Source organism: Protopterus annectens, chromosome 1.part0 (genome assembly GCF_019279795.1).
Source record: "Protopterus annectens isolate FY-2018-M chromosome 1.part0, PAN1.0, whole genome shotgun sequence".
In the NCBI taxonomy this organism is placed as follows: domain Eukaryota; kingdom Metazoa; phylum Chordata; order Ceratodontiformes; family Protopteridae; genus Protopterus; species Protopterus annectens.
Window position 1 is genome coordinate 139,378,227 of NC_056725.1, and position 22,356 is coordinate 139,400,582.

Consider the following 22,356-nt stretch of genomic DNA (forward strand, 5'->3'; position numbering starts at 1 on the left):
ACAAAAAATATTGACTGGGTCATTGATCAAAACCTTTTATTGTGTGTTCTTGACATGGTGCCTAGATTCACCCTCAGGCATTACTCAAGAAGAATTTCCTGGCATCTATGTCTCAAACACATAAGCTAGCTGTGATCAGAGATCCAGTCACAATCCTCATTATGATACTTCAACTCACTTCTTTATGAAGAATATAGTATATCTCAATGCAGACTGTATATCAGAAATGTATATGTTTATATAACTGTGAAGATAGGTGAAGGCTGCCAGCCTAGCCAGATAGAATTTTGTAGATAATTCTGTCATTTGTAAATATTAATATAAGCCACAGGCTTGTTCTCTTAAGTGGGAAAAAATGGTGTTAAATGTGGAACTGCAAAAATGTAACAACAGTGCACTTTGCTGTTACAAAGCTGATGTCAATTCTTTGATGTCAAAACTCGGAGCCAAGATGTCTAAATAAAGGCATTCTGCCTATTGTTTTGAGGCCAGGGTTAATGGCTAGAATTTTCATGTATAAAAAGGGCTATTAACCTCTGAGAGTCTGTTAGCCTGGGAATCAGAAAGAAATTATTTAATCTGAAATGAATCAGTGATACTGTGTTATCAATTTATGGACAGAAAGAATGAGAGAAATAGAGCATTTGTCTTGAGAACATCCAACTCACCACTCTGCCTGTGTCTATATGTAAGTAGGATTTTTGAACTGTGCTTTCTCTTAGAAATAGCTAGGAATTAGGAAGATTATACTAAGCCTTTTTCTGTGTTGATGTCAGAACTATTCTACTATATTATTTTAAGCATTTCCCTGTGATCTCTGAACTCTTGACTAGCACTGCGTAGTAAGAAATATTGTCTTGTGTTTTTATTTATTATTAAATATTTTTAAACCTTTCAACTGTGGCTGTTTTGTGTAGAGATAATTTAAGCTCTAGAGTACATTGCATGTATATTGTGATACTGACCAAGTCACTCCAATAAGCTTTGCTGTTCAGTCACACTTACCATTTCGATAATAATATTGCACAGTAATAATTGGACACCCTTTCATAAGGGCCTTTGAGTAGCTGATAAATATTAGCTGGGTGGTGGCAGTGATTTCTACCGTATAGTCTGGGTAAAAGTGGCACAGCTGGAAAACCTGTGCCAGCCTTCCCCAGGAGTGTCTGTGTGGTTGTATAAACCCTTATCTCAAAGTGTGTGTGTGTGTGTGTGTGTGTGTGTGTGTGTGTGTGTGTGTGTGTGTGTGTGTGTGTGTGTGTGTGTGTGTGTGTGTGTGTGTGTGTGTGTGTGTGTGTGTGTGTGTGTGTAAGCTACCTGGGCAGGGACACAAAGCACTGGTTGGACAGAGAGGGTGCTGGAGGTTTTAGCTTGCCCACTAGGCTGAGATCTGGACCTTATAGCTGTGGCGGTAGAGAATCTTATTGGGGACCTGGAAAGAAAGGGAGAAACCAGCCCCAGACTGACTGTGATTTCTGTGTGCTCTTTAGGAAAATTGTACTTTACTGTGTGTGTATTTATTATCCTTTCCCTGTACGGATGCCCCTCACTGGCGTTAGTGGTGAGGATTGAGGCTCCTTGATTGCTGGGCCAGTACACAGGCATCACATATTAATTGTTTGGCAGCGGTGGGATATCCACACCACATATTAATTGGTTGGCAAATACTAATTGGCTTGTAGTGGTGTGGGTAGAGTGAATTCCTATAGCTTGTGTACAGTGATCACTGAAGGTGTTTTGTACTCTAAATCAGCCATGCAGTGAATAATCAGAGTTCAGATCACAATTGTTTTATTTCTTTTGTTAGCTTAGTTAGTCAGAGAGAGCAGGCAGCATGTCAGCAGAGGAGTATGGAAAGCTGACAAGGAGCCTGCTGGCTGAGATGTGCCAGGTTAGGGGACTGGTGCATGAAAACCTGACTAAGGCAGACATAATTGCAGCTTTGGTCACAGCTACATCAGAAAACAGCAACCAAGAGGACGATCAGGCTGGCAGTGGAGATGTACCCCCTCAGAGAATGGACAGCTCAACCTTTCTGCAGAGGCCTTAAAAATCTATCTGGAGCTAAAGAGATTTCAGATGGAGGCCAGGCATTTGGAAATAGAAGTAGCTGAGAGATTGAGACATCTGCAGGCTGAGGAGAATGAGAAACTGCTATGCCTGAAAACTGAGGAAAAGGAGAGACAGAGGCAGCATGAGAAGGAGATGCTGACTCTTCATCAGAGTCATGGAGGTAATGGGGAAGGGAGTAACTGGACTCCAGAAGCACAAAAGGTCAGTACATTTCTTCCACATTTGTATGAGAGGGATAATTTTGATAGTTTCATTCATATGTTTGAGAGGGTATGCAAACAGTATGATGTTGACCAAAGACATGGATACAGTTCTTGACCCACTTACTCCATGGTAACGCTGTAACTGTGTTGTCTAAACTTGCTGATTGTGAATATTTTGATTATACTGCTGTTAAAAAGCACTTGCTAGAATGTTTTAAGCTAACACCTGAAACTTACAGGAAAATGTTTTCTGAGCATAGACACAAGGCAGATGAAAGTGTGTGTGAATATGTTGCAGAACTGAGCACTTATTTTCATAGGTGGGTGAGTGGATGTCAGGTCACCACTTTTGAAGGGCTGGCAGACCTTTTGGTGAGGGAACAAGCCCTTAGTACCTTGCCTGAGGACATGATGATCTGGTTAGTTGATAGACAATGCAATACTGCAAATGAGTTGAGGAAGAAGGGAGACCTATACCTAGCAAGCAGGGCATCCCTGCACAGGAATGGGACACCCAGTACTGCTCATGAGTCTAAAGGAACCCATGGTGGGCAGCACAGTGTGCCCTAATAGAATCTGCCACTAGCAGGGGAAGCCACTAGTCCAGATACACATCCAGGACCTAGAGTTAAAGGTTTTGAATGCAACCAGTGGGACCATTTGGCATACAGATGTCCACGGAGGCAAAGTGGGGAACAAAAGGTGAGAGAGCCAGAAAGTGGGAAAGACAAAATGCCAATTGTCTTGAGACAACAGGGGTACCGAACTACCATCCTGCAGATGTCCTGACGGAAGGATTTGGATGAGGCAGTACCATGTGCTTATGCAGTTACATGCAGTCAGGCCAGGAGACAAGCATGTGGGTCTGGTAGTCTGGGAGATACCCAGACAGACTGCATATTTGCAGCCAGGACTGGTGAGGTGGTTACTTCAGGGAGGGGGCTAATCTGTAGCAGTGAGACTGAATGTGAGCCACAGCTGCTTGTGGGTACTGATGTTCCCTTCGCCAGAGTGTCTGCAAAGGTAGAGGTGAGTAGTAGTACCCAGGCTGACAGTGAGGCATCACTGTCAGAGGATGCCATACTTCTTGTGGAAGGGGAGCTGGGAAGGGTTACAAAGAGAGAGTTGAAACAGGCTCAGCTCTCAGGCCCTACATTGCAAGGCCTGAGGCAGATAGCTAGGGAGGGACCTGATTCTCAAGGGAAAGGGGAATCTGTATACTGGGACAAAGTGTTACTGTATAGAGAGTGGACCCCTGAGGAAGGGCTAGTAGGTGAGAGAGTACAGCAGTTGGTAGTGCCTAGAGCCTACCATCTGACGCTTCTAGCCACAGCCCATGATATTCCCTTTGCAGGTCATATGGGCATAAAACATACAAAGAGATGTATTATGTAGAGCTTCTACTGGCCTGGAGTTTCCAGAGAAGTAACAGGGTACTGCAGGACCTGTGAGCAGTGGGAAAAGTTAGGCAAGACAGGAGACAAGATGAGAGCTCCTTTGATGCCTTTGCCTGTGATTGAGGAGCCATTTCAGAGGGTAGCTATGGATATTGTGGTGCCTCTGAGTACCCCAAGTTCCACAGAAAAAATGTATATCCTAGTGATACTGGATTATGCTAGAAAATACCCTGAGGAAGTGGTCTGTCCTCCATTGAGGCAGAGAAGGTGGCAAATGCTTTGTTAGAGGTTTTCAGCAGGGTAGGTTTCCCAAAACAAATACTGACTGACAGAGGTGCCAATTTCATTTCAGACCTGCTGGCTTGTCTGTGGAAGTACTGTGGGGTAAAGCACCTGTAGACAACCCCCTACCATCCTCAGACTAATGGTCTGGTTGAGAGGTTAAACTCTATGATCAAGCCCATACTACGGGCATTTGCAGACTAGTTTAAGAAGCAGTGAGACAAATATTTGCCCCATCTGTAGTTTGCTTACAAAGAGGTTCCCCAGGAATCCACAATTTCAACCTTTGAGTATGGGCATAGGGTGAGGGGACCTCTAGATTTAATTCGAGATGAGTGGGAAAGTGAGTGTGAACCTCACAAGGAGTCTGTTATGGCATATGTCCTAAGCCTCAGGACAAGGCTCAGGGAATTCATGGGTTTGGCCCAGGAGAACCTGGCAGTGGCCCAACAACAGAAAAATGTGTGGTATGACAGGAATGCTCGGGCTAGAGAGTATGCTTTGGGGCATCAGGTAATGGTTCTCATTTCTGTCAGACACAACAAGCTGCAAGCAGCTTGGGAGAGACCCTACAAGCTGGTAAGAAAGGTAGGTGAGGTTAACTACATGGTGGAACTGCTAGGCAGGAGGCAGGGGCACAAATTGTACCATGTTAACAAGATGAAACCTTACCATGATAGGGGGGCCTTTGTGCTAAGCATTTGTAGTGGATTACAGGAGGAGTCTGAGGAGATCTGGTGATTGATCTCCTCAGTGAGGCTCGGACTGACACCTCAGTGGAAGGGGTAGCAATATCCCAGCAGCTATCTCCTACCCAGGTTCAAAAAATCTGAGCAGTGTTACAGGAGTTTAGGGACATGTTCACTGGGAAGCCAGGGTGCACCCACCTGTTGCAGCACCAGGAAGATACAGGACCCCAAAGGCCTGTTAGGAAGATCCCTTATAGGGTGCCTGAGAGAGTCAAACAGACTCTGAGGGAGGAGATATAGGAGATGTTGGAACTAGGGGTCATTCAAGAGTCCAACAGTCCCTGGGCCTCCCCAGTGGTGCTGGTGCCAAAGAAGGATGGCAGCACCAGGTTCTGTGTGGACTACAGGAAATTAAATAGTCACACAGAGTCAGATGCTTACTCCATGCCTAGGACAGATGAGGCCCTAGAGCAGCTGGGTGGGGCTAAGTATCTTACAACTACTGATCTTACCAAGGGTTACTGGCAGGTGCCCTTGACTCCCAGTGCTAAAGTAAATGCAGCCTTTGTGACCACTTGTGGCTTGTATGAGTTCACAAAGATGCCCTTTGGGATGAAAAATGCCCCAGTGACTTTCCAGAGGCTTGTAGATCATATCCTAGCAGGAGCAGGAGGGTTTGCTCTTGCTTACCTAGATGATATTGCCATCTACAGTCATTTCTGGCAAGGCACCTACAACATGTCATGGAGGTGCTGGGCAGACTACAGAGGGCAGGGTTCACCATTAAACCCAGCAAATGTCAGGTGGGTATGGCAGAGGTCTCCTACCTGGGACATACAGTGGGGAGTGGCAAGATCAGGCCAGAACCTGCTGAAGTAGAAGCCATTCAGGCATGGCCTGCACCTGTTACCAAAAAGCAGGTGAGGGCATTCTTAGGGACAGCAGGGTACTACAGAAAGTTAGTTCCCAATTATAGTACCATAGCTGCTCCCCTCACAGACGTGATGAAGAAGAACAGGCCAGATAAGGTAGTGTGGACCCCAGCATGTGAGCAGGCATTAAAGAAGCTTAATGAAGCTTTGGGAGGACCCCCTGTGTTAGTTACAGCAAAGAATGTGTTGTGTAGGTGGATGCTTCAAACCATGGGGTGGGGGTTGTACTTAGCCAGATTTCTTCAGAGGGAGAACAGCACCCAGTGGTTTATCTCAGTCATAGGCTCCAACCCAGGGAGGAGTGCTAAGCAGCTGTAGAAAAGGAATGTCTAGCCATAGTGTGGGCACTGCACAAACTTCAGCCTTATCTGTATGGAAGAAAATTCACTGTAGTGACAGATCACAACCCCCTAACATGGTTACACAGAGCCAGCCAGCAAAATGCCAAGTTGCCAAGATGGAGCCTAAGGTTACAAGAATATGATATGTCAGTGCAGCACTGCAGTGGGATTAGCAATGTCAATGCAGATGGGCTCTCAAGGCAGGGAATGGGGTAAGGTATACACAGATAGACCTAACCCTCTCAAGCAACGTTACTCAAGGGTCACTTGAAAAACTAGCTTGAGTTCTCCGGGCGGGGGTGTACGAAGATAGGCGAAGGCTACCAGCCTAGCCAGATAGAATTTTGTAGATAATTCTGTCATTTGTAAATATTAATATAAGCCACAGGCTTGTTCTCTTAAATGTGAAAAATGGTGTTAAATGTGGAACTGCAAAAATGTAACAACAGTGCACTCTGCTGTAACAAAGCTGATAAGCCAATTCTTTGATGTCAAAACTTGGAGCCGAGATGTCTAGATAAAGGCATTTTGCCTATTGTTTTGAGGCCAGAGTTAATGGCTAGAATTTGCATGTATAAAAATGGCGATAAATCTCTGATAGTCTGTTAGCCTAGGAACAAGAAAGAAATTATGTAATCTGAAATGAATCAGCGGTAGTGTGTTATCAATATAAGGACAGAAAGAATGAGAGCATTTGAGCATTTGTCTTGAGAACATCCAACTCACCACTCTGCCTGTGTCTATATGTAAGTAGGATTTTAGAACAGTGTTTTCTGTTAGAAATAGCTAGAAAATAGGAAGATTAGACTAAAAGGCTTCTCATCCAGAAAAAAAGAGGTCATTGTTCCCCTCTACTCATCACTCATTAGACCCATAATAGAGTACAACGCCCCTTTTGGTATGTACCTCACAAGACATCTACAACAACTGGAAAGGCCGCAGAAATACCTCACAAAGAGGATTACCGGCTTCAAAAAACTCCAACTTTACTCCATCACATATCACCGGCTCAGAGGTGATCTCTGTCTAACATACAAAGCTATGTCAAACCCAGAGCTGTTGGACATGCTCCACTTAAAGAAATCCCAATCCCACCGAGCTACACGCTCTAGGGACCTAAACCTTGTCACCACAATAAACAGAACATGCCGGAGGGATAGATTCCTGTCCCAGAGACTTCCCATACTCTGGAATAAACTACCTATCTATGTCAAACAAAGCTCCTCATTAGCACTCTTGAAGAAAAATCTTGATGATTGGATGGGAAATAGGAAATTCACCCCGGGGATCACCTCTGTGGCTTTGCTCGACAGTGGCACAGGAGAATAATTTTCTTGCGTAGCAAAAGCCAGGGTACCTTTTTGGCTGGGCTTGTATAGGCCCCAGGGCCGATAGCCTAGTACCTACCTATGAACCTATGAAGTGTCTTTCTGTGTTGATGTCAGAACTATTCTACTATATTATTTTAAGCATTTTCCTGTGATCTCTGAACTCGACTTGTACTGTGTAGTAAGAAATATTGTCTTGTGTTTTTATTATTTATTATTAAATATTTTTAAACCTTTCAACTGTGGCTGTTTTGTGTAGAGACAATTTAAGCTCTAGAGTACATTGCATGTATATAGTGATACTGTACCAAGTCACTCCAATAAGCTTTGCTGTTCAGTCACACTTACCATTTGGATAATAATATTGCACAGTAATAATTGGACACCCTTTCATAAGGACCTTTGTGTAGCTGATAAATATTAGCTGGGTGGTGGCAGTGATTTCTACCGTATAGTCTGGGTAAAAGTGGCACAGCTGGAGAGCCCGTGCCAGCCTTCCCCAGGAGTATATGTGTGGTTGTGTAAACTCTTATCTCAAAGTGTGTTTGTGTCAGCTACTTGGCAGGGACATGAAGGACTGGTTGGACAGAGGGTGCTAGAGGTTTTAGCTTGACCACTAGGCTGAGATCTGGACCATATAGCTGTGCCAGTGGGGAATCTTATTGGGGACCTGGAGAGAAAGGGAGAAACCAGCCCCAGACTGACTGTGATCTCTGTGTGGTCATAAGGGAAATTGTACTTTACTGTGTGTGTATTTATTACCCTTTCCCTATACGGATGCCCCTCACTGGTGTTAGTGATGAGGATTGAGGCTCCTTGATTCCTGGGCCAGTGCACGGGCATCACACTAACCATCACTGCATTAAAACTATTATGTAACTGATGACTGTGTTACATCGCGCATGCCTAGATTTACATCTACTATACTGAACAATCAATAAAACTATGTGTAATGCAGCAAACATCTCTCTTCAACTATGTATGTCAAGGCTAATAAGGATTTGTATGAATCAGTTCACCAATCTTTTTAATAAACATAAATAAACTGGCCCTCATGCTGTCATATATTATTACACACTTAGGCTTCTATGGGTCTACTTTACATGGTTGACTGTTCAGAAAGTCGACTTTCATATGGCCGAGACCATATGATCAACTTTCAAAAAGCCAACAATGTAAAATAAACAAAAAACATACAACAAACACTTACCTTTCAACTGTTAGCAGGGGGCAAGCCCCCCTGCACCTCCCATGGGGGGCTCCCCCTCCGTAACTTAAATATACCAACTCCAAGATCACACAACAGTGTGGAAGAAGGAAATTTTTCCATTCTGCACTGTACGGAGATAGCGGTTCCCCATGGTCGGTTTTTCAGAAGGCGATCATATGGTCTCGGCCATATGTAAGTTGACTTTCTGAAAAGTCGACCATGTGAAGGGGACCCGCTTCCATTTTTTTTTTCATTTAAATGGGTGCAGCTATGCAGTCACAATAGTACATTTACAAACAGTGCTGCATTGTACAAAATCAATAAATGAAATACACTGACTGTATTATACATTAGAAGTATATGAAGACATTAAGTACACACTCACAAACCTTTCAGTAAGCTTGCACTGTGCATGCAGTAATGCTACATAGGTTACAACAACCTACTACAAAATTAAGTGACAAGCAGCTGCACTAGTTTATCATTTCCACCTTTGGAAGAAAGTCATACCCCATGCCATGTTCCCTATCAGAAGCAAACACACACTACAGCTTTCTCAGTTATTCACCTCTCGGTAAAAACATATAGTAAACAGACAACCGCATGGATGTTCAAAATAGTTCAAATAAATTAAGGAAAACTGGATTTAGTAGAAACACCTGACAAGCAACAAGAGTAGTAAGGGCTCCCATGCTCTGTTTCTTTCTTTTTTTTTTCCTGTTTGAGCAAATATTTTAGAAACAGTATATACATCTTGTGTTCCATAAACAACACAGCAGCTATTAAAATCAAGGAGAACTCTGAACTGTGCCTAGCAGTTGAGTGCAGATGCCAGTATTGCTTAAATCACTAAACTGCTGATGTATCACATTCATGAAGTATTTTCCTTTGTAATAAATTAAATTTGTTGAAGAACTCAGAAACGGCATTTGTCCATGCAAAGGCTCATGTAGTTGTTAGTATGTTAATTTAAAGAGAAAGAGTATATCACAACAAAAGAATTACCATTGTCATAATGTCTTTCTGGGAATATAAATGCAGCTTTAGTATTTTTGTAAGCAGTTAAAAGTCAGCGCTGCCAAGTGCATGCATCATCAAAGGTTGTCAGCCAGTTTACTAATATTTTGATTAGAAACTTGTGCCTTTCTGTTCTGAACCCAAAGCTTGAGGCTCAAATCAAATTCGAAAACATTAATGGAAAGTACATGGATGCATACCAGGCCAACAAAATATATACAGTCAATCAGTCATTTATATGATACAGTAGCTTAGTACTAGTACTTACGAAGAAGTCTCCCAAGTCCTCACATATAATAAATTACAACGGTTGCAATTTGGAGTGGACTCTGCAAGTCTACAGAACTTAAATTGTGCACACTCAGCTCCACTCGCTGCTTCTATTCCCTGAGTAGCTAATGATTACTGAAAGTGCAGTTCTACTGTAGCATCAGCACTCCAATTTGAAGTCTGCAAGACTAGCACCATCCCAAAAAACATACTGATATACCAAAGAAATCCATAAGACCAGCAGGAACGAAATTGTGACTATATTTAGAAACATCTACAAATGTGTGCATTCCAGGAACTGAACCACAAATACATTTATTAAAATATACACCACCCAGCGGTGTGAACTTTTGCTCTAGACTATTATCACTACTGAAAGAAAGTACTTAATTTCATGCCTAACTCTCTTGTGGCTCTTTTTTATAACAGCATTAATTTGTTAGTTATTTTATAAGCCAGCTGCATTTACACTGACAAAAAAGGTAGAGAATTGATGGATCTGCCAGTTCAACTATGCCACTTGCAAGAAGACACACACACAGAAATGAAACAGAAGGGGAAGTCAGATGCTCTGCCAAGTCCTGTCACATTGCACAACAAATGAACTGTACTAACAAAGTATCCTTGCTTCTCTCTTTTTGCACATAGACACACATGCACACACACACACACACACACACACACACACACACACACACACACACACACACACACAGCGTGAGCACCCCTTTGTCTCTCACTTTTTCTACACAGAGATACCTCGCTGTTAATAGAGCTCCAACTGTGCAGGAAGGCGCTCCAATGCATACATTACACATTTTGTTAAAATTCTTTGTCAGTTGTCACTTACCTGGAGGTCGAGTGACTTGAGCCACCAGACAAAGTAAATTTTGTCATCCTTCCGATGTTGAATCCTGACACAGGCAGATTGGGTGCACTGCCAGACTACGGACTCTGCTGCAGAAGATTCAGAAGGCAAAGAAGTGGAAATTTTGAACTGAAATTGTATGTGCACAGGTTAGCTCCTCCACTCATTGCTGCTGGTATTACTAGTAGAAGTTATTGATGTGTTGCCATCAGGTGCATCCCGTTGATGACATTGTATACATGCTGGCGATGAATGGTGACATCAGCAAGAACTGTAAACTTGGGGGGGGTGGAAAAAATCTGGAATTGACAGGGCCACTCTCGAATTCATGGCACTCCATTATTTTGCTCTCAAAACATGTAAATACCAAGGAATTCAGTACAATTGAGAGGTATGGGCACCACCTATGTACTAAAAGTACATATGCTATATTAGGTCATCCTTTAAACTGATGCTGCATGGCATCTACAAATGCTACTCAATTTGCTCTTTTATGTCTATAACATATATAGAGATCAAAAGGAATATGCAGATACACAGAAGAATAATGGAGCACCAAAGAGAGAGCTGGGTGGGTATTTGTATTGTCATAAATATGTCTGGCTTTTAATAGTAACATTAGTGTACATTCAAAAATAATTGCACAACTTTAAGACACCATTGCTACATCTTTCACTACTGACATAACTCAAAGGTAGTAATATGACTGTGTAATCTAAGAAATATGCTTGGATATTACATCCTGTCTAGGTTGACAAGTGGATCTTTATGTTAACTGTTTTTCCCACCCCAGTTGTGTTATCAGTGAAAAATGTTCATGTACATTTTTCTGTCCAATAGTACCACTACAGCAGTATACGATACATATATGGGATATCATAAGTACTATTTTCTTGACATTTCCTAATAGATAATAGGATTTGCTGTCATTTGCCTGTGCATGTGTTTTCATGTTAACCCATGGGTCAGAACACAAGTTTTTATTTCAAGTTTTACATGTGGTGAGACATAATATGAGGGGTGGGGATTTAACCAACACCACCGAGGAAATTGAAATGAAGTGGATATTTCGCTTGGGGGCACACAGGGGTGTTGGATTAAATTAATCTATCTCCCTGCAACCTGTATTAAAAGCAAGACCTTTGAGATGATTTTGTCTATATTTTCACAGGTTCTGTCTCCAACCACTTTTAAATTAAATTGAATTCAGTTTTTATCTTGTTAAAACATGTATATATGTTACTTTATTTTACAAGTCTCATAGATTATCGCATCAGACACACTCATATATTATAGATTTTATGTGTTTAGAGGCATATCCCTTTAATTTATTTTACTTGTTTCTAGAGGATATGACATAATAACAGGAAGTGATGTGTAATATTTATTAAGACTTGATGCATGTTTGAATTGTAACGTCTGAAGAAGCGAACACTTGGTTTCGTGAAAGCGCTAACGTCTGTGCACTACTAAAGCTGTTTTTTACTACTGAAAGCATTGGCTCTTGACTTTGAACTGTGAACTATATTATAAGCTTTGTTAGCTTTTATTTAGTATCGTGAGCAGCATTTCCAGCTCAGTGAGCCATTGGGACTTACTTGGAATTTATTTCAGATTTCTCCGTTCGTTTGGGTTTGAATTTGTTATATATATATATATATATATATATATATATATATATATATATATATATATATATATATATATATATATATATATATGAGTCCACATCATAAGGACGAAAGCCCATATGATCGACTTGAAAAAGATCGAAGACCAGAACATAGAAAAGGCTTATTCTACAAAAGTCAGTATTTCTTGGGATCATGTGGTTGCCCTTTCTCCAATGCCAATGTGCAGCAATTTCAGTGTTGGTATATATAATATACAGAGGATGTGGGGTGCATTATGTTTCTGTTACCAGCTATGTAAGTCAGTTCAATCTTCCAGTCTTGGATCTTTTGTAGGTCAATCATATGAGCTTTTACCCATATAATATATACCTCTCTCTCTCTCTCTCTATATATATATATATATATATATATATATATATATACATACATATATATATATATATATATATATATAGAGAGAGAGAGAGATTCAAAGCACATTTCACTGAAACTAATTTGATAGAAGTCTCATTTCACTGAAAATCAATTCCCTGAGCACAATTCACTGAAAGCTCACTTCACTGACAACTCATTTGACTGAAACTCATTTCGTCAAAAGGTATATGCCCTCTTCCCCACTGTAGTGCGACCCTGGAGTTAGTATATACAGTAAGGGGGGTGTGGTGGGCACAGCCCCCCACACTGGGGAGTGTGGGGGTGTAGCCCCCCACATAGTTTGCATATATATTTTCTTTTGGAAAGAGTTATTCATTTGACTTGTAAGTATGCATGGTAGTGATTTACAAAGTTTCAAATAGGTGACGGCTATGCCCCCTACACCCCCCAATGTGAGGGGAGCTGTGCCCCCCACACACCCCTTACTATAGATACTAACTCCAGGTTCACATTACAGTGGGGAAGAGGGCATATACCTTTCGACAAAATAGGTTTCAGTCAAATGAGTTTTCAGTGAAGTAAGCTTTCAGTGAATTGTGCTCAGGAATTGATTTTCAGTGAAATGAGACTTCTATCAAATGAGTTTGAGTGAAATGTGCTTTCAGTCAAATGAAGTAGACCCATATATATATATATATATATATATATATATATATATATATGGGGAACTATAAATTAATGATTATGTACTGCTATTAAAAGTGTATTCTGCTTAAATGCATCATTATCAACATAGTTATGGATGCAATTTTCACCATGTTTGTATTTCTTTTCTCCGAACTGCTTTGTCACTATCCTTTGTCTTACAAACTTTTATTTTGTTCACTCTTTTATTTCTTTCTCCGTCTTCTACTATTACATGCATCTGAACAGCAGCCCGCATTTACTCCATTGGTAAGACTCATCAGCCCCCAACAAGTGGGGGCAGCAGCACCACCACCACTACCAGCAGTAGCAGTGGAAACAACAAGCACAACTGGGTCCCAACTTGATACAGTTGCCTCCACACCTCCTGTCCTACCTGCACCACCAGCATCAGGTAGCCATGCTTTGGAGGCTGGTACAGTGCTGCCTTCCATTAGCAATGTTACTGGAGGTGACATCTTTGTCACCTATCAATAGCTGGAAGACCTTGTGGGGGATTTCATCAAATGGAAGTTGGATGCCTGCATTGGTCACATGTAGACCATGCTTTGATGACTCATTGAGCTGCATCCCTGCCAAGCACTGCCTCCACCTTCTGAGACAGAATCCAGTGATGGCAATACCCAGAGTGATGAGTAACATCCCATTGGGTCTCATCTGGTAGAGACTACATCTGTAAATCACCCAGTCTTATCCCACAACCTGGTGTTCCCCACCCTTTTCTGCCATTTCCCTCCCTTTTGTTTTACAAGCCTCTCCTCACCACTGTCTTCCCTCTATTTATCTGATGTGCCCTTCACCGTGTGTTCCCCCAACCTCTTAGTGTTACCCCATACCCTGTCAATTGAGTCTGTCTTTCCCCGCTTGTATTTATCAGGCTGTGGATTGGATTCATTACTGAGACTAAACAAAAAGTCCTTAAGATTCCAAGAGCAGGATAAGTTATTTCTTACACTTATTTCATTGAATTACACTTCTGTAAATCTTATAATTGTACTATACAGTTAATCTACTACATTTTGCACTGTTATAAAGCTTTTTTTACTGTTTCACTGCATTTATGTATTGTTTTATATTGTTTTAACTGTATTTTTCATTGCTAGATACTGTTTCATTACTCTAGTTGCATGTTTACTGAATTAGTTAAATGTAAACTGCTTTTTCATACTGAGAGTTGTATTTTCTGTTTGTGAGTGCTATATCTGTGTTTTTCTGTGCAATTTTGATTTTTTGAGGTTTCTGCGTTCTAATCGGGTATCATGTAACTGATTTGTTCGCAGTTAAAAGCATTCTCTAGTGTCTCCTTACTCCTTCATCTGTTTAAAACTTTCATTTAGTGGCTACAGCTAGTAGCTGTAATAGTTTCAACCCCCCCCCCCTATTGTTGTCTTGTTGCTATATTTGGTGGCTTTGGAGTTGCCGGCCCATACTGTATATTTGATCTGGGACACTCCTCCCTGTCGAGTGTCATTAGTTCATTCTACCTAACAGAGAGAGAACATTTGTGAAGGCCAACCCACTTAGATTCTTAAACTTCAATAAACTTCTGTTCCAGCTTTCTCCTTTTCCACTTTACTAAAAAAAAAAAAAAAAATTCTAAGCTTGTTTCCCCCCTTTCCTGTAACAAGTCTAACCCAGATACAGATTTGCTGTATCCAGGACTGTTAACAAACTCCTGAGCCCCTAAGTCTTTCTGTGCTGGAGGGAAGCCTTCTAGCTTATCAGTGAGAGTGGTAAGCACTAGGTAACCTATCTACCTCATTAAGGAGTGGTTTCTGGCCCAGAAATTGTAGTTATTGGCCATTTGGGCAATTTTTCAATCTCTCTCAACTTTCTGATTTAAAAGCCTGCATTTGCATTTGTTTCCCCCTTTCCTGTATCTAGTCTAGTCCAGATACAGATTTGCTGTGTCCAAGACTGTAAGCTTCTGAGCCCCCCAAACCATTTTGAGTTGGAGGGAAGCCTTCTAGCTTATCAGCAGGAGTGGTAAGCACTAGGTAGCTTATCTACCACAAGAGGAGTGGTTTCTGGCCCAGATTTGTAGTTTATCAACATTTTGGGCAGTTTCTTCCATCTCTTTCTGGCTTAAAAGGCTGTGTTTGCTCTTGTTCCTGCCTTTCCTGTAACTAGTCTAGTCCAGATACAGACTTGTTGTATCCAGGACTGTTTACAAGCTTCTGAGTGGTGCCAGAGCCTGCGCTTCAATCTTTCCCTTAGATCTACTAGTTCTCTCCTTTCCTGCACTTATACTAGCTTATTTGTCTAGCACTTTACAAGACTTCTTGTAGCGATTATTGTAGCACACAAGTGCTAGCAGCACTAAATGTTCTAAAAGGAAACAGATCTAGTACTTATTATAAATGCCCACCCCAGCAGACATGTCTAAAGGTCAGTTCCCTGTGCTTTCTCCTATTAACCTGGTGAACTTGCGCATCCTGAGGCAATGTACCAACTGCCTCATGTACACCGACAACCCTCTCCTCTTACCTTCCAACACTCAGACTTGTGAGAGATGCACTTATATATCTAAACTGGAAGCCACGCACTCTCCAGCCAAGACCGGAATAGCTGGTCAAGAGGAGAAGGTCAACACTTGCACCACACCACATGGAACACATAGTCCTCTGGAACACACACCTGCACTGCCTTCACATAAAAACACAAACGATACACCCACCTTCGTGGAGGCTCTCAATAAAAATCTACCCAAGCAGCAGAGCCCTCCAAGGCAGAAATGCACTCAACCACCACAACACAGCATTAATCACGAGACACATAAATCTCCTAAACAGTGTGCCACTCAACCAAAGCCCCTAAGGCAAAACAACATCCCCAACACACTAGTCATAGGTGACTCGATAGTGAGGCACATTGATGTTCCACTCAGTAGGTTGAATAAGGAGAAAGTAACAGTCAGCTGCCTGTCAGGTGCCAGGATCCGACACATAGCACATGCACTCAGGTCACTCAACAACAGGTACAAATATGACTCTGTCATTGTACATGTTGGTGTGAATGACCTAAGACGTACCTCCCTGAACTACATGAAAAAAGACATGGAGGACCTCTCGGATTATGTAGCCCAGGTGGGTATGAACCCTAGCCCTAAGCAGCATCCTACCATCACCCAGAATGATACCACAGTACAAGCAGAAAATGATTGATTCCAACAATTGACTAAGTTTCTGGTGTCATTCTAAGGGGATCCAATATTTGTCTACCTGGGATGACATGATTGACAGACCTCGATGCTTTGCCAGAGATGGCCTGCATCTGTCACCCCTGGGCTTCTGAATATTGGCCAAGGCTCTTGCCACCCCTATAGAGCCTTTTTAGGTGGTGTTCCAAAGAACAAATTACCACCGTAACAGCTACAAACAAATGCAATCTGAGGGTCATGTTGCTCAATGCTAGAAGTCTAAACATAAATCTCCTAAACAGTGTGCCACTCAGCCAAAGCCCCTAAGGCAAAACAACATCCCCAACACACTAGTCATAGGTGACTCGATAGTGAGGCACACTGATGTCCCACTCTGAATAAGGAGAAAGTAACAGTCAGCTGCCTGTCAGGTGCCAGGATCCGACACATAACACATGCACTCAGGTCACTCAACAACAGGTAAAAATATGACTCTGTCATTGTACATGTGGGTGTGAATGACACCCCTGGGCTTCCGAATACTGGCCAAGGCTCTTGCCACCCCTATAGATCCTTTTTTAGGTGGTGTTCCAAAGAACAAATTACCACCATAACAGCTACAAACAAATGCAATCTGCGGGTCATGTTGCTCAATGCTAGAAGTCTAAATCTCAAAATGCACTCACTTGAGGCACTCCTTAAAATGGAGAACATCAACTTTTGTGCTGTAACAGAGACCTGGTGCAAGGCAGCAGAAAGCACCCCTGCACTACCAGGCTATAACGCATTCCACACCTTTCGGCCCCAGGACTTAGACCGAAGCTCCAAAGGTGGTGGTGTCTCCATATTCATAAAGGATGTGCACATCTCCAGACTGGTAGCCCAACAGAACACATCAGAGATACTTTAGGTGCAGCTAACATTGAGTAAGACAGTGAATTAGGTTGTAGCCTGCTATAGGCCCCCAACCATGTCCCAAGACTTGCACTCCACGTTCCTAAGCACCCTGGAGAATATTAGGTTCTAACTAACACTCTTACACTGGGCAACTTCAACTACCCCTCTATTAACTGGGTAAACTACTCATGTACCAATACATTTGCACAATGTTTTCCTGGAGTTCATTAATTCCAGAACCCTGGACCAGCTAGTTCTTACCCCCACTAGAGGTAGCAACATCCTTGACCTGGTCATTACTAACATGGGCAACCATTGCTCTACACCAGCAGTCAGCTCCTCCATGGTTAGATCCGACCACAAACTCTACATAACTCCCACCCCCCAACCCACACCCCACCCCTCCTCTGGATCCCACACAGTTTGGTTTTGTGAAGGGTAGATCATGCCTGCTCAACTTGGTCGACTTCTTTGAGTCAGTCACCAGAGCCGTGAATGAAGGCAAGGCAGTATATACAATCTACCATGATCTGGCCAAGGCTTTTGATATCATTCCCCACTCAGGAATCATAGAAAAACTCACTAAGCTTGGCATCAACCCCTGTATCATAAGGTGGGTTGCAAAGCTGCTCACAGATAGAACCCACAGTGTGAAAGTAGCTGACTCTAAGTCAGACTGCCAATTAGTCACAAGTGGACTCCCACAGGGTTCGGTCCTGGGTCCTCTCCTGTTTGGTATCTACTTCTCTAAAGTTCAGGCCAACACAAAGGGACTTTGGCTGACAAAGTTCATAGACAATAGCAAGTTGGAAACTATTATTAACTCCCCACGTGATGTTGACATCCTACAGAATGGCCTCACTGTGACCAACGACTGCTGTCAGAACCATTGCCTTAAGCTCAATTCCAAAAAATGTGTCGTCATCCCCTTTGGGAAAAACCCAATTCCCATGAACTACCACATTGATGGTAGTCCACTGAACACAGAAGATGTTATAAGAGATCTGGGAACACAGGTTCACAGCAACATCTCTTTTGATCACCACATTGCCACTTGTGGTCAGAAAGTCCTTCTATGTTGCACATCTCATTACTAAGGGTTTTGCATCCAGGAAGAAAGAGGTCATTGTCACCCTCTACTCTTCCCTCATTAGGCCAATCATCAAGTACAATGCCCCATTTGGCATGTACCTTACTAGACACCTGCAACAACTGGAGAGGCCGCAAAAGTACCTCACAAAGAGGATCCTAGGCCTTAAACACTTGTCCTATATGGACAGACTCAAAACACATCAACTATTATCTGTCTCATATCACCTATTTAGAGGCGATCTCTGCTTGACTTACAAAGCCATGTCTGGCCCAGCACTGTTAGACATGCTACATCTAAAGAAATCCCAATCCCTCCGCACCACACGCTCCAGAAACCTCAACCTCATTACCACAATTAACAGAACATGCTGGAGGGACAGGCTCATAACCCAGAGACTGCCCATGCTATGGGGGTCTATATTAAATTAGCAAATGTTTAAAAAAGTGAATGCTTATTTATCGACCCCATGTAAGTGAAAGCTTACAATCCCGAACACTTAGAACAGAGATTTTTTTCCCAGGGAAAAAAATCGCTGTTCCAAAAAAGAAAAAAAAAGTTTAAAACATTACATAAAGTGGGGGGCTTTGCCCCCATGCCCCCCACACCTCCCCATACTTAATTATACTAACTCTGAGATCACACTACAGTGTCGAAAATGGTGAAATAATGAAGGCGGCCAAGTGATTTTTTCCCAGGGAAAGAATTCACTTATATGCCGTTTTGGTATTTTGCCATTTCGTGCTTTCAAGTTCGATCAAGATGCATTCAAAACAATGTGTCTTTGATCATATAACAGGGAACCTGCTATAGAACAGACTTCCCATACATGTCAAGAGCAGAGCACCTCACTGACCCTCTTCAAGAGAAATCTTGATGAGTGGATGGGAAACAGAAAATTCACCCCGGGGATAACACCAGTGTCTCTACTTGACAGGGGCACTGGGAACTAAGATCGGGTGGCACTATGCCAGGGTAATCCTATGGCTAGGCTTGTAAAGGCCCCAGGGCCATAAGCCTAGTACACACCTGTGAACCTATGAACCAAACCCACCCCTCTTACCTTCCTTTTACGTCTCTTCCTTCTTTTCTAAACCAGCTTTCCCTTCTCTTAAAGAAATGGCACCTGTCCCACAAAAACAGATACGCCTCTCATACATGCCTCTCAAATGCCCAGATATTTGTAGAACATTTATATGTTTGTCTCATACTGCTTGGTGTTTTCCTAATAATATTTTTATTTTCTGGCAAATCATTTTGGAATGAAGTACACAATGTCACTCATTTGAGTTTCAAACTTCATATCCTTCAGAGAATGCATGCTAATACAAATCCTGTTAATTTACCAAGTTTTCATACTTATTGGCACAATATCCAAAATCTGCCCCTGATTTTGGGCTTGTGTCCCACTATTATGATTGGCTTTGCCAAGTGTACTTTAGCTAGGAAGTTGAAAGGTATGCTTCTACCTCACCCACCTCCTTCCTGCTCATTCCTTATTTGTTCACTATCTATTCTACCTTCTGCTTGCTTCCCCCTTTTCTTCTCTATCTTATACTCCCATTTCTAACCTCTAATATGGTCAAAAAATAGATAAACTATTCACACACATATACCAAAAGATGGCTTCTAAATAACACCTTTCTGTGCTCATATTGTGTGCTTTGGATCACCACAGGCACTATTGTGGGCTATGTACAACTGTTAAGAAATGGCACTGCTGATCATATAGCACAGAGGAAGTTCAGTCAGTGTCATGTACTATATATATATTGGCCTCTGTTGATACTGATTGTTCAAAGGAGCTGAGTGCCATTGCATGGCAATTGGCAAATATGAAATGGGATAAAGCTGATGGTTTTCATCTAACTGCTTTCATGGTTCAGCTTGTGTTTTATAGAGTGTAATTCCATAGTGTGGAGGGTTCAAGTTTCCACAAAGTTGTGTGTTTTGTTTATTTATTTTGTTTGTTTGTTTGTTTTATTATTTTCTGCTCTCAGTCTGTAAATATTTAATTATTACCTGATATGTGCTTTAGGTCCGCAGTGGTGGTGCTGCGGTAGCGTTGTCGCCTCCCAGTAAGACGCTGTCTGGTTCGATTCTCAGTTAGAGTGTCTTCTGCGTGGAGACATGTGTGAATGGGCGTACCTTCATTGAAGGTTGTGCGGCAGGGCTGGCAACTCGGCATGTAAAAATCAACTGCCAATCATTAGCGGACCGGAGTTCCGCTGTGGCGACCCCTAACCGGGAAAAGCCAAAAGACACAACAACAACCTGATATGTGCTTTCCTGACACTTTCAGTGTAAATATTTTTGTGGTACACCTTGTCAATGCACTGTTTGTGCAAATATCCTTAACAAGATCAAAGGTTCAAATACCTGAACGCTTGTCTTTTTTTCCTGCTTTCAGCCTGTAAATGTGCCACAATCACCTGATATGTACTTTCCTGATAACTGCAATGTGAGTGCTTCTATTGGTCGCTAGGTTAAAATGCTGCCTAGAAGAATATCACTTAATGAAGTAATGTGTTCAAATCCAATTAGGCCTGTTGCTCTTTTTCACGCCTTCAGACTGTAAATGTGTAACAGTCACTGGAAATTTGCTTGTCTAACACCTTTAGTGGTGGGTATAATGTAACTCCACTGAACTGATGGGACAAAAATGCTTGTGTGTGTGTGTGTGTGTGTGTGTGTGTGTGTGTGTGTGTGTGTGTGTGTGTATGCAATTTTTGATATATATATATATATATATATATATATATATATATATATATATATATATATATATATACACACACACACACATATATATATATATATATATATATATATATATATATATATATATATATATATATATATATATATGAATAATTTGTATATATAATATATACTTTTTTGTGTGTGTATATGTGTGTGTGTGTGTGTGTGTGTGTGTGTGTGTGTGTGTGTGTGTGTGTGTGTGTGTGTGTGTATGTATATATATATATATATATATATATATATATATATACCTTCTCAGAACTTACCTAGCTCACAGCTAGACCTTATTGATTGTTTCTATTGTGGTAAACAGACTTATCACTGCAAACAGAATCCAGGTACTGCAAGAAAAACCCAGCCAAAATAGAATCTTCACTGTGTGATACCTTAAACCTTGACAGAGGTGAAAGAAACAAAATGGATTATTAACCTGAGGGCAGATCAGCCCCCTGGTTTAAATAGCATAGTCCCGCTTAAACCTGTTTTAAAGAACAGAAGATGTAAAGTGTAGTTAATCCATTGTGCCATCTATAAATTTACAACTTTAAAGTTAACTGACAAAGACAATACTATGTGAGCACCATCTGACTAAGACCAAAGTCATTTTCCAGCTTTTGACAAAGGACATTTCATTACCCGCTTATTGGCCAACACCATCTTCTTCATATCTTTATTAAAAAAAGGAATACATCCTTATATTATGGAATGAAGAGAATATAATGATGATAGTTATTTTCATATTTAAGAACAGAAGAAGTATATAACAACAAAACTATTGTGCCATTTATATGACAAACCTGTAATTTGAATTTTGTCTGATGATAACAACAACAAGTGAATTTTATCTGATTACGGTCAAATTTATTCTAGCCATTGTTAAAGGATATTATACTGATTGCTTATCGAACAACATAATTTTCCTCATATTTTATATATTTTTATTGGTAAAAGTAATGAACTCTTACATTAATGATTAAATGAAGAATAAGATCGTGCTACCAATGGTTCAACACATGCTGAAGCCACTTTCTGTGACAAAATTAAAGTCTTTGCTGTTGTTGAAAGAACTAAAATATTTAAAAAAAGGGAAGTAATTTCCCTCATTTGCTTGAAAGTGATTAGAAAGTGAACAGTTAGCATTGC